This window comes from Mobula hypostoma, chromosome X2, assembly GCF_963921235.1.
Source record: "Mobula hypostoma chromosome X2, sMobHyp1.1, whole genome shotgun sequence".
In the NCBI taxonomy this organism is placed as follows: domain Eukaryota; kingdom Metazoa; phylum Chordata; class Chondrichthyes; order Myliobatiformes; family Myliobatidae; genus Mobula; species Mobula hypostoma.
The window spans coordinates 11,687,988-11,702,972 of record NC_086129.1 but is presented as its reverse complement, the minus strand read 5'-3'; positions in this window follow the sequence as shown (position 1 = coordinate 11,702,972).

Below are 14,985 nucleotides of genomic sequence, written 5' to 3'. Positions count from 1 at the left end.
TCACCTTGCACTGATCATGCTCGGTGGGGAATGAGCACAGTGTAGGGTTCTTCTACTAAGGTAGAGAGCAGATTGGGGGAGGAAGTCCCTCAATTATTGCTGCAGCAGAATACAGCCCAGAGGGCTACATGAAGGGCAGTAGTGTTATTGGTGTCTAGGAACACAATAGAACAGCACGGAAAGCATTGACGAAGAATGAAAAGGCATTTAACAGTTTATTCTTTATTATGAATAAAGTTTATTTTGTTAAAAAAAATCCACCAATCATGCACTAGGGTTCGGGTTAGTGTTAGGGTGGGGACGAACACAATATAGGATCCGTCCATGTCTGGACAGGAAGGGGATAGGTTAGGTGAGGAAGTCCCTCAATTACTACAGTAGTGTACCACTCCGGAGGGCCACATGAGTAGCAACAGTCCTATCGGTTTTAAGAAATGTAATAAAACACTATTTAACACATTAACCATGAATGTAAGAATGAAAAAGTATTGCGTGGTTTGTTCTTGTAAATATTTTTTATTCTTGCTCACCCCAGTGGAAGTGAAATAAGAGTGTTCAGAGATCCATCACTGATGGAAGGAATATGATGCAGCTCGGTCTTCAGCTGTCTTCTTTGAAAACCTTCCATTTAGTTTGAATGACACAACAGTGATGTCAACTTTCTTCAGTTCTCATTATGGAAGGATGTGGAAGCTTTCGAAAGGGTGCAGAAGAGATTTACCAGGATGCATCTGGATTGCAGAATATGCCCTATGAGGATGGCCAGCCAGATACTTTTTCCCAGGGTGGAGTGGCTAATACGAGTGGGCATAATATTAAGGTGATTGCAGGAAAGTTAGTCCTGGGTATGACTCTAAACTGCAACCGGTGATGAGGCTCTGATTGGGGACTTTCAGAGCTTTGGGGAAAGTGGAGTTACCCCATAGTCATTCATTGCTCCCAGGGCCGCTCTGACCCAGAACGGTAGCACCTGCAAGGGTTCCTGCTCAGGATACGAGTGAAGGCCAACGGCAGATCCGGCAGGTTCAGTAACTGAACTTATGACGGAGAAGGCGGATGAGCTAGGACCTCAAATGTCAACGGCTATAGTATAGGCGGATGAACATTTGGGAAGAGAAATGGCGATTTCTTTAGTTCACTCAATGGTAGGCAATAGCAAACCACCGTTGCTATTTGCAAAGAAAACCATGGTCAAGCTCACAAAATGTATCACACAACAACAGTGTCAAGAGGATCTTCAAGACAATTCTGAAGATGCTTCGCTCAGTAGGGTTGATTCTGGTCAGCAGGGGATCCCCGACCATCATCAAGCTACTGCTCATAAAATTCAAGTAACACAAAAGAAAATTATTGCCACTTGGAATGTAAGAACCCTATATCAAGCAGGAAGATTGGACAATGTGATAAATGAAATGGAAAGACTGAAGATTAACATCATGGGAATTAGCAAAGTTCGTTGGATCGGTGCTGGAACATGTCAGATTAGAAATAAAACACTAGTTTATTCTTGTGGAACATCCCATACTAATGGAGCAGGAACTCTTATGGATGAAAACATGGCAAAAAGTGTTTTAGGACATTGGGCAATATCAGAAAGAGTGTTCCTTGTTAGATTCAGAGGACAACCATTTGATTTAGCAATTATACAGGTAAATGCACCAACAACAGATGGAACAAATGAAGATATAGATAAATTCTATGAAGAGCTTGAACAAGCAAAGAATGGATGCAAAACTCAAGATATTGTTATTGTCATGGGAAATCTAAATACTAAAGTAGGACAAGATGCTGATGGAAATACCATAGGAAAATTTGGACTAGGGGAAAGAAATGAAAAGGTGAGAAATGGGTATAATGGTGCAAGATGAATAATCAGGTCATTCTGAATACCTACTTTAAAAACCATCCAAGACGCTTGTGAACCTGGAAAAGTCCAGGTGATAACACTAAAAATCAAATTGACTTTGTCACTATAAACCAAAGATTTAGAAACTCAGTGACTCAATGCAAAACATATCCGGGTGCAGACTGTAATAGTGACCATAACCCAGTAGTATGTCATGTAAGAGTAAAACTTAAAAAACTAAAGAAGCAAAAACCTGAACAATCCCTTGACTACTTGCAATTAATTAAAGAAGAAAACTTAAGACAAAAATTTACAATTGAAGTAAGGAATTAATTTCAAAGTCCAGAAATAGAATCTGTTGAAGATGATAGCAATCATGTAGAGATGAAATTTAACTCTCTAAAGGGTGCCTTGGTCATCCTTTAGCAAAGTCAGTGATTCCTAAAAAAAAGCACAAAGAATAAATGGATGACAGATGCAATCAAAAATCTAATGGAAGAAAGGAGACAGAAGAAAGCAAATCCTATAGAATAGAAGTCCTTAGATAAAAAAGTTAAAAGTTTATGTCAAAAAGCCAAAGAAGAATGGTTAAACCAGGAATGTGAGCAAATAAGAAGAATCCCTATTACTGATCCAAAAAGGTTACATCAACAAATCAAGAATATCACCGGTAAAAAGCTCCTCTGTTCTTCAGGTGGGTGTTTGAAAGCAAAGGACGGTACCATTATCATGGAAAAAGATGAGATTATGAACAGACGGACTTAGTATATTCAGCAATTGTTTGAAGACGATCGAGGCAAATAACCAGAAATTAAGAAAAACATTGAATGTCCAAGTATTTTAAAATCTGAAGTTTGTAATGCAATAAATAAGATGAAGAAAGGAAAGGCAGCAGGTCCTGATGAATTAGTAATAGAACAAATTATCGCCCTTGAAGATTATGGAATTGAAAAACTTACTGATTTAATCAATGACATTTATGAGACTGGAATAATACCAGAAGAGATGAAAAAAATCAGTATTTATCACTCGTCCTAAGAAATCTGGAGCAATAGAATGTGAGTTACATAGGACCATAAGTTTAATGAGTCATATCACCAAGATACTTCCAAGAATTTTAATGACAAGAGCTAAAAGTAAGATACAAGCTGAAATAGGCAAAGAACAATGTGGTTTTGTGAAAGACAAAGGTACAAGAAATACAATATTGATGTTAAGGATACTATCAGAACGAGCTATTCAAATGCAAAAAGATTTGTTTGCTTGTTTTATCGACTACACAAAAGCATTTGATAAAGTAAAGCACAATAAGTTATTTGAAATATTACAGAAAACTCTAGATCTAGATTTGAAAGACCTCCGCCTAATCAGAAATCTGTACTGGGAACAAACTACCGCTAAGAATAGATGGAGAAGTGAGTCAGTTTACGAAAATCAAGAGAGGCATTAGACAAGGGTGTGTTTTCTCCCCTGATTTATTTAATGTGTGCAGTGAAACAATATTACGAAAAATAAGAGACATCTTGGGAATCAAAGTTGGCGGTGAAAACATCAATAATTTCAGATATGCAGATGACACTGTGTTAATTGCAAGTACAGAGGAAGAACTGCAAAACTTAATGAATATAATTGTTGAAGAAAGTGCAAAAATGGGTCTATCTATCAATTGCAAAAAGACAGAATGTACGGTGATATCCAAAAGGAAGGAAAATCCTATCAGCAGGCTGAGAATAAACGGGGAAGACATAAAACAAGTACAGAACTTTTGCTACTTAGGAAGCTGGGTGAGACCAGATGGCAGGTGTGACTTGGACATCAAAAGAAGAATAGGGATGGCAAAAGACACCTTTACGAGAATGAAGAGTATGCTGACCAATACTAAACTGACAACCCACCTCAGAATATTGAAATGTAACGTTTATCCAGTTATGTTATATGGCTCAGAATGTTGGACAATACCTAGTAACATGAGGAAATGAATTGTAGCAGCAGAGACGTGGTTTTTGAGGAGGATGAAAAGAATACGGTGGATATGCAATGGCAAGCATTTAAAGGTTGCATGGATGAACTACAACAATCTTCTACTAAGGTAGAGAGCAGATTGGGGGAGGAAGTCCCTCAATTATTGCTGCAGCAGAATACAGCCCAGAGGGCTACATGAAGGGCAGTAGTGTTATTGGTGTCTAGGAACACAATAGAACAGCACGGAAAGCATTGATGAAGAATGAAAAGGCATTTAACAGTTTAGTCTTTATTATGAATAAAGTTTATTTTGTTAAAAAAAATCCACCAATCATGCACTAGGGTTCGGGTTAGCGTTAGGGTGGGGACGAACACAATATAGGATCCGTCCACGTCTGGACAGGAAGGAAATTCAGAGTTCAGCAGAGGAGGACAAAGGGCTTAATTAGGAAAGGGAAAAAAGATTATGAGAGAAAACTGGCAGGGAACATAAAAACAGACTGTAAAAGCTTTTATAGATATGTAAAAAGGAAAAGACTGGTAAAGACAAATGTAGGTCCCCCACAGACAGAAACAGGTGAATTGATTATGGGGAGCAAGGACATGGCAGACCAATTGAATAGTTACTTTGGTTCTGTCTTCACTAAGGAGGACATAAATAATCTTCCAGAAATAGTAAGGGACAGAGGGTCCAGTGGGATGGAGGAACTGAGCGAAATACATGTTAGTAGGGAAGTAGTGTTAGGTAAATTGAAGGGATTGAAGGCAGATAAATCCCTAGGGCCAGATGGTCTGCATCCTAGAGTGCTTAAATAAGTAGCCCAAGAAATAGTGGATGCATTAGTGATAATTTTTCAAAACTCGGTAGATTCTGGACTAGTTCCTGAGGATTGGAGGGTGGCTAATGTAACCCCACTTTTTAAAAAAGGAGGGAGAGAGAAACCGGGGAATTATAGACCGGTATATAGATTGTAGTCTAACGTCGGTGGTGGGGAAACTACTGGAGTCAGTTATCAAGGATGTGATAACAGCACATTTGGAAAGCGGTGAAATGATCGGACAAAGTCAGCATGGATTTGTGAAAGGAAAATCATGTCTGACGAATCTCATAGAATTTTTTGAGGATGTAACTAGTAGAGTGGATAGGGGAGAACCAGTGGATGTGGTATATTTGGATTTTCAAAAGGCTTTTGACAAGGTCCCACACAGGAGATTAGTGTGCAAACTTAAAGCACACGGTATTGGGGGTAAGGTATTGGTGTGGGTGGAGAATTGGTTAGCAGACAGGAAGCAAAGAGTGGGAATAAACGGGACCTTTTCAGTTTGGCAGGCGGTGACTAGTGGGGTACCACAAGGCTCAGTGCTGGGACCCCAGTTGTTTACAATATATATTAATGACTTGGATGAGGGAATTAAATGCAGCATCTCCAAGTTTGCGGATGACACGAAGCTGGGTGGCAGTGTTAGCAGTGAGGAGGATGCTAAGAGGATGCAGGGTGACTTGGATAGGTTGGGTGAGTGGGCAAATTCATGGCAGATGCAATTTAATGTGGATAAATGTGAAGTTATCCACTTTGGTGGCAAAAATAGGAAAACAGATTATTATCTGAATGGTGGCCGATTAGGAAAAGAGGAGGTGCAACGAGACCTGGGTGTCATTATACACCAGTCATTGAAAGTGGGCATGCAGGTACAGCAGACAGTGAAAAAGGCGAATGGTATGCTGGCATTTATAGCGAGAGGATTCGAGTACAGGAGCAGGGACGTACTACTGCAGTTGTACAAGGCCTTGGTGAGACCACACCTGGAGTATTGTGTGCAGTTTTGGTCCTCTAATCTGAGGAAAGACATCTTTGCCATAGAGGGAGTACAAAGAAGGTTCACCAGATTGATTCCTGGGATGGCGGGACTTTCATATGAAGAAAGACTGGATGAATTAGGCTTGTACTCGTTGGAATTTAGAAGATTGAGGGGGGATCTGATTGAAACGTATAAGATCCTAAAGGGATTGGACAGGCTAGATGCAGGAAGATTGTTCCCGATGTTGGGGAAGTCCAGAACGAGGGGTCACAGTTTGAGAATAGAGGGGAAGCCTTTTTGGACCGAGATTAGGAAAAACTTCTTCACACAGAGAGTGGTGAATCTGTGGAATTCTCTGCCACAGGAAACTGTTGAGGCCAGTTCATTGGCTATATTTAAGAGGGAGTTAGATATGGCCCTTGTGGCTACGGGGGTCAGGGGGTATGGAGGGAAGGCTGGGGCAGGGTTCTGAGTTGGATGATCAGCCATGATCATAATAAATGGCGGTGCAGGCTCGAAGGGCCGAATGGCCTACTCCTGCACCTATTATCTATGTTTCTATGTAATATTATGGACGAAACAAACATCTAACGGGGATGTCATGAACAGAGCAAACACAAAAAGAGAAATAATGTATGAGAACATGAAAAGGCAACGTAACTTCATTGCACGTGATTAGGAAAGAGGAGTTAGAATGCATGGTAATTATGGGAAAGATTGAAGGGAAGAAAACAAGAGGAAAACAAAGACAAATGATGATGCAGACAGCAGCCAGAAAACTGGAAATGAATACCAATGAATTGATCCACTTGACCCGAAACAGGAGTGTGTGGGCCATGGTAGTCAAAGCTCAAACTGGGTATGGCACCTGATGATGATGATGATGATGATGATGCAGGAAAGTACAGGGATGATGTCAGAGGTAAGTTTTTCACATAGAAAGTGGTGGGTAAGTGGAATGCCCTGCCAGGGGTGGTTGTAAAAGCATTGGGGGCATTTAAGAGAATCTTAGGCATATGGATGAAGGAAAAAATGGAGGGAAGGATTATATACTTTATACTTTATACTTTATTGTTGCCAAACAATTGATACTAGAACGTACAATCATCACAGCGATATTTGATTCTGCGCTTCCCACTCCCTGGATTACAAATCGATAGTAAACATTAAAAATTTAAATTATAAATCATAAATAGAAAATAGAAAAATAGAAAGTAAGGTAGTGCAAAAAAAACCGAGAAGCAGGTCTGGATATTTGGAGGGTACGGCCCAGATCGGGGTCAGGATCCGTTCAGCAGTCTTATCACAGTTGGAAAGAAGCTGTTCCCAAATCTGTCCGTACGAGTCTTCAAGCTCCTGAGCCTTCTCCCGGAGGGAAGAGGAACGAAAAGTCTGTTGGCTGGGTGGGTCATGTCCTTGATTATCCTGGCAGTACTGCTCCGACAGTGTGCGGTGTAAAGTGAGTCCAAGGACAGAAGATTGGCTTGTGTGATGTGCTGCACCGTGTTCACGATCTTCTGCAGTTTCTTCCAGTCTTGGACGGGACAACTTCCATACTAGGTTGTGATGCACACTAGAAGAATGCTTTCTACGGTGCATCTATAAAAATTAATGAGGGTTTTATGGGACAGGCCAAATTTCTTTAGTTTTCTCAGGAAGTAATGGCGCTGGTGGGCCTTCTTGGCAGTGAACTCTGCTTGGTTGGACCAAGTCAGGTCATTTGTGATATTGACCCTGAGGAACTTAAAGCTTTTGACCTGTTTCACTTGCGCACCACCGATGTAAATGGGGTCGTGCAGTCCGCTACCCCTTCTGAAGTCAACAACCAATTCCTTCCTCTTGCTGACACTGAGGGATAGGTTATTGTCTTCGCACCATACCACTATGCTCTTAATTTCCTCTCTGTACTCAAACTCATCATTACCCGAGATACGGCCTACAATTTTTGTGTCATCAGCAAACTTATATATTGAGTTCGATGGAAACTTGGCTACACAATCATGGGTGTGCAGTGAGTACAGCAGGGGGCTGAGTACACAGCCTTGTGGGGCACCTGTGCTCAGAGTGATTGTATAGGAGAGCTTGTCCCCTATTTTTACAGCCTGGGTCCTGTCTGTGAGGAAATTGAAGATCCAGCTGCAGATCTGAGTGCTAAGGCCCAGGTTCCGGAGCTTAGTAATCAGTTTATTTGGAATGATGGTATTAAAGGCAGAGCTGTAGTCAATGAAAAGGAGCCTTAAGTATGCGTCTTTATTCTCCAGGTATTCTAAGGAGGAATGTAGGGCCAGAGAGATGGCATCTGCCGTTGACCTGTTGCTCCAGTAGGCGAATTGCAAAGCATCGAGGTTGACTGGTAGGCTGTGGTTCATGTGTGCCATAACCAATCTCTCAAAGCACTTCATAGCAATTGATGTCAGAGCCACAGATCGATAGTCATTCAGGAATGCCACCTTGCTCTTCTTCGGTACTGGGATTATCGTTGCCTTCTTAAAACACGAGGGGATCTTAGACTGAAGCAAGGAGCAGCTGAAGATGTCAGCAAACACTCCAGCTAGCTTGCTTGCACAGGCCCGGAGAACCCGTCCCGGGATGCCATCTGGGCCCGTTCCCTTCCTTGGATTTATCTTCAGGAAGGCCCTTCTAATGTCCTCCTCGGTGACGATGAATCTCGATGCCACCAGGTCCGGTTCATCCGGAGGGAGCAGGACGCTCCTCTTCTGTTCGAATCTTGTGTAGAATACGTTAAGTTCGTCAGGAAGAGAGCACCACAGTTATTGATATTCCCAGCCTTTTCTTAGCGCCCAGTGATCTCATTTAGACCCTGCCATAGTCTACTGGCATCCCTTCAGAATAGACATATTGACTTTAGAATAGGTTAAACGATCAGCCCAAAATTGTGGGCCAAAGGGCCTGTAGTGTTCTGTTATCTTCTTTGTTCAAACATGTAAGATAAACATGCCAAATAATATTTACCACAGACAAGTGCCAGACAACATAGAAACATAGAAATCTACAGCACATTACAGACCCTTCAGCCCACGATGTTGTTCCAACCATGTAACCTACTCTAGAAACTGCCTGGAGTTTTCCTACCGCATAGCCCTCTATTTTTCTAAGGCAACAATCGGCTCCAGCCATCTCACCATGACGTAATGTTATGAACATCTTGGAATAAACATTTACCAGAAACTAAACTAGAATAAATACTGCATCAAAGGAGCTTGTGTGAGTCTGCATATCCTGAAGAGTGAATCAGCTACTGACTTTATAAACTTTTGCTTGTCCCCATCTTGCAATCCACAAACCGTGAGGGAGAGTATTTTCACCAGAAAAGGTGCTATAGTGCAAGAAGGCAACCCAGTGCCAGTTTCTCAAAGGTTGTTAGGGATGGACAGTAAATTCTGACTTTACCAATAGCTCTACATCTGATGGAGGCACCAGAGACTGCAGATCCTGAATACCAAGTGATAAACAATTTGCTGGAGGAACTCAATGGATCAAGCAGCATCTATGGGGGAAGTGAATTCTTGATGTTTTGTGTCAAGACCTTACATCAGGATTTCAGCAGTCTGGGGGAGGGTTTTGGACCAAAACATCGATAACTCCTCTGCCCCGACAGAGGATGCTCGACCTGCTAATTTCCCCCCAGCAGATCCATTGCTTCTACATCTAATTAATAGATATATAAAATTTAAAAAGGTGGCCAAAACTAGTTATTTAATTCATATTCCCAATAGTTCCAAAAGTTCAGAGTACATTTATTATCAAAGCAAGTAAACATTGTATAACCTTGAGATTTGTCTCCTTCCAGGCAGCCACAAAACAAAGAAACCCAATAGAACCCATTCAAAAAAGAAGCGTGTCAAACACACCATGAACAAAAGATTTTCTGTAGTTTTACTGACCAACTTAATTGTATTTTGTAAACATACACAAATTTAGAATTTGATGGCTGCAACACACTCAACAAAAGTTGTGACAGAGGCATGTTTACCATTGTGTTACATCACCTTTCCTTTTAATAACACTTTTTAATCGTTTTGGAACTGAGGATACTAATTATAGTAGATTTGCAATTGGAAATTTTGTCCATTCTTGCTTGATATAAGACTTCAGCTGCTCAACAGTCCGTGGTCTCCATTGTCTGATTCTCCTCTTCATGATGCACCGTACATTTTCAATAGGATACAGATCTAGACTGGCAGCAGGCCAGTCAAGCACATGCACTCTGTGTCTACAAAGCCACGCTGTTGTAGCCCGTGCAGAATGTGGTCTGGCATTGTCCTGCTGAAATAAGCATGGACGTCCCGGGAAGAGACGTTGCCTTGATAGCAATATATGTCTCTCTAAAATCCTAATATACACCTCAGAGTCAATGGTACCTTCACATACTTGCAACTCACCCATGCCGTGGGCACTGATGCACCCCCATACCATCACAGATGCTGGCTTTTGCACCTTTCGCTGATAACAATCTGGATGGTCATTTTCATCTTTGGCACGGAAAACTCGACGCCCATTTTTTTCCGAAAACTAGCTGAAATGTGGACTCATCTGACCACAGCACATGGTTCCACAGTCTTTCGGTCCATCTGAGATGAGCTCGGGCCCAGAGAACTCGCCGGCGTTTCTGCATAGAGTTGATGTATGGCTTCCTCCTTGCGTAATACAGTTTCAAGTTGCATTTCTGGATGCAGCGACGGACTGTGTTGAGTGACAATGGTTTTCCGAAGTACTCCCGAGCCCAGGTGGCTATAATTGTCACAGTAGCATGACAGTTTCTTAGGCAGTGCCGCCTGAGGGCTCGAAGATCACGCGCATTCAACAATGGTTTCTGACCTTGCCCTTTACGCACAGAGATGTCTCTGAATTCTCTGAGTCTTTTCACAATATTATGTACTGTAGATGTTGAAAGACCTAAATTCTCTGCAATCTTGTTTTGAGAAATATTCCTTTTGAACTGACTAACAATTCTCTCACGAATTTTGGCACAAAGGGGTGAGCCACGACCCATCCTTGCTTGCAAACATTGAACCTTTGATGGATGCTACTTTTGTACCCAGTCAGGATACCTCACCTGCTACCAATTAGCCTGCTTAATGTGGAGTCTTCCAAACCGCTGTTACTTGAATATTCTGTGCACTTTTCAATCTTATTTTAACTCTGTCCCAACTTTTGTTGAGTGTGTTGCAGCCATCAAATTCTAAATTTGTGTATATTTACAAAATATAATTAAGTTGGTCAGTAAAACTATTGAAAATCTTTTCTTTGTACTTTTGTCAGTTAAATAAAGGTTCACGTGAAGTAACATATCACAGATTTTCGTTTTTATTGCATTTTGGAAAACATCCCAACTTTTCTGGAAATGGGGTCTGTAGTTCATTTTACCCTTGATCAAGATCATTATTAAAAGGAAGTCAATACAAAATACATTCATAACCGGACACAATTAGATCTCTTTCCAGGCTCTCATCTTTTCACTAATCATTTATATTTTTCAAGTATAGTGTAATCACATAGTATCTCATCTTCCTTGGAAGTTGTATATTTGGTACTTTGTCAAGGGTCTTTGGAATGAGTGGACACAGATTCCATTAGACCATTAGTCAAGCAATGATTCAAAGAGAGAAGAATGAACTCTGAGCCCCTGGGTAATATACTTCATTTTCCTCTTTTGACTTTCAGTGCACTTGCACTCTTTCATAAAACAGTAAAACTGATTTAATATTCCAAGTGACAGCTCATCAATATTTTAAACCAGAATTCAAATCAGGTTTACTATCACTCACATACAGTATATTGTAAAATATGTTGTTATCCAGCTGTAGTATAGGGCAATACATAAAATACTGTATACTATAAATAATAACAAAGTACATAGATTTATATATATTATATATAAATTTCACTGAATACTACCCTGAGATTTATTTTCTTGTGCACATTCACAGTAATAGAAGTCAATGGCAAACGACTTCTGTGGAAAAATTTGCCAATAACAATCACGGTCATGGAAAGACCATGATCACCTACGTCATACGACAGGGCACATAACAAATGAAAGATTCACAGTGAATACAAAGAAAAAACAACAGAATCAATGAAAAGCTGCACACAACAAAGATGGACAAACAGCCAATGTGCAAAAGACACCAAGTTGTGCAAATATGAAAAAGAAAAAAAACAAAATAATAACAATAAATATATATATATGTTATGATATTTATAACCAATGCTTATAAATAGGAAGAGCAAAGAGAGAGCAAATAGAGTGAAAAAATGTTCACGGGTTCAGTGTCCATTCGGAAATCTGATGGCAGAGGAGAAGAAGCTGTTCCTAAAACAATGAGTAATTGTCTTCAGGAAATTACTGTACCTCCTCATTGATGGTAGTACTGAGAAGAGGGCATGTCCTAGGTGGCGATGGATGCCACCTTTTTGAAGCTTTGCTTTCTGAAGATGCCTCGATGGTGGGGAGGCTAGTGTCCGTAATGGAGCTGGCTGAGTTTACAATGTTCTGTGGCTTTTTCTGACCCTGTGTATTGGTGCCTTCATACCAGATGGTGACACAACCAAATAGAATCAAGTTAATATATTCAGTGTTGTATCCTGCAGTCTTACATAAAGTGATCACTATTTGCTTTGCCAACTCCTGCTGTCTAATGTGAAGGCACATATTTTGTTAACCAATGCATCCAAATATTACTCCTTTTGCACTTTACAGAATATGTCTCTAATTATATAATCATTCCTATTTTTAGCATCATTATGAATCATACTTCTCTCTGTGTGAAACGTACTTGCATCTGCTCAGCTGTTAAGTGTTTACAAACGCTTTTGATAAATTTCTGTTTCCTTGTTACAGAATTGGAAGTTCTGCAGAATCTTGTGCTGGATCAGTTACACTTCAATGAATTTCTTAACCCAAAGTCTCTTTGGTCTTCTGCAGCCATGTGCCTGGAGATGGCAGCAAAAAGTAAACTCAGGAAACCTTTCTGACTGGATGACACACAAATATAAACTTTTCTTTTTGTTTGTAATTTATTTTTTATTGAAGTTCATCATCTTTCCAATGCTTTCTGGTACAGTTCAATTATGCATGATATGATAAGGTAAATGCAAGCAGTCTTTTTTCACTGAGGTTGGGTGAGACTAGAACTAGAGGTCATGGGTTAAGGATGAAGGGTGAAATGTTTAAAGGGAACTTCTTCACACCGAAGGTAATGAGAGTGTGGAACAAGTTGCCAGCAGAAGTATTGGATGCGGGTTCAATTCCAACATTTAAGAGAAATTTGGATGAGTACATGGATGGGAAGGCTATAGAGAGCTGTGGTCCGGGTGCAGGTTGATGGGACTAGGCAAATTAATACTTCAGCATGGACTGAATTGGCCAAAGGACCTATTTCTGTGGTGTAGAATCCTATGACTTTAACCTAACAATGTGATGGGGAGCCATTCAGTTTTGTCACACACTCTGGCACCAGCATTGAATGTCCATAATGTTCGGCAGAACAAAACAGAACACAACAAGCAACAAAACAACAAAACAGCAGCAGCAAAATAGGTCCTGTTCCTAAACCCATGCACATACACAATCCTCCAACCCCAGGACAGACCATTTTCGGCCTGCAGCTTCAGATTTATTTGTCACATGTACATCAAAACATACAGTGAAATGTGTCATTTTCGTTAACATCCAAGACACTCGAGGATGTACTGGGCGGCTAGAAGTGTCACCACCCACACAGTCCATTCCCAGCATAGCATACCCACAATTCCCGGCATAACAACAAAGAACTCAACAACAGCAAAGCAATCCCCGTTCCTTCCTCACACCCACCCCCATGTACATACACAGTCCTCTAGCCTTAGGATAGGCCATCTTCGGCCTTCAATCTCCAGAGGACAAGTGGATTCACAAGTAATGGGCCTTCAACTTTCTCAGCAGACTCACAGAGATTCACAGACCTGGGACTCTGGCAATCAGGCCTTGACTTCTGGACCTCTGATCAACCTTTGTGTTTCAATCTTCCGTATCAACCCAGGACTCCTACAACGACGTGGTGGTTGTGGGAATTGACTCTGAACCTGTAGGAATTAGCTTTGACAATAGTAGTCACCTTTCTTCTTCTAGTTTAAAAGAAGGTGCATTTAGTTCACATTTAGATCAATGTATTCTCATTGATCCTTCCACTGCTCCCTTTACAATCTGATCTCTCCCCTTGGTTTCCTCATCCACAACATCATCAGTGGTAGCGTGATGACATATGCAATTAATGTATTTTTACATTTAACCCTTAATTAATTATTTAAATGAACAAGAATGCTTTATCAACCTAAATATGTATACAAGATTACTCAAAATACACAACAGATGATATTGCACTCCTGGTAGCTAACAAGCATACACTGCGCTGAATGATCCATTCTTATAGAGTCACAGAAATATATAGTGCAGAAGATTCAAGATTCAAGATTTTTTAATGTTATTTCCAGTACCAAGTGTAAAAGAGAACAAAGTAATTGTTATTCTGGATCTGAAGTGGCACCAAAAAACCATGCAGTGATGCAGCATGTTAGGATGCTCTCTACTCATCTGTAGAAGGTTGTGAGTATTGATGCCCAGAGATGAGGATCAAATCCAGGTCACGGCTGCACTTACGCAGCAGATATACCGTGTACATATGTTTACTGATATTGGAAGCCACCATGGTCTACATTCTCTTGGAAAAGACTTAATGACAACTAGAAATACACTCTTTTTGGGAAAAGGAGTTGATTAATTCTCATGTTCTTGTTATGGTGTGACACAGAGGCTTAGAGGTTAGTGCAAAGTTAGTGCCAGCAATCCAGGTTCAATCGTTGCCATTGTCTGTACATTCTCTCCATGGCCACATGGGTTTTCTCTGGGCACTCCAGTTTCCTCCCACATTCCAAAAGACATACAAGTTAGGGTTAGTAAGTAGTGGGCATGCTACGTTGGTGCTGGAAGTATGATGACACCAGTTAACTTCCCCAGCACATCCTTGACACAAATGATACATTTTGCTATATGTTTCGATCTCTCAATGTGAATGTGACAGATAAAGCTAATCTTTCTTTCTTTTTCTTTCTTATAGTGAGTGGATTGCTATCTGTTTTCCTCACGATCATGGAAATAACAAATATTCTAAACTACATCAGTTAACTACAGAATAATTTGTCTCTATGCAAATACAGTAGTATGCATCAAAACACTCTCCGAGAGACCAGACATACATTTTACAAAGAATCCCATTTTAGTAGACCTGCAATAATGCAAGCAGTTAAATCTAGTGAAGATCAGTGTTCCCAGATTATTTAAAATCCTTGATTTAAGGTTGAAGTCCTTACAGGTG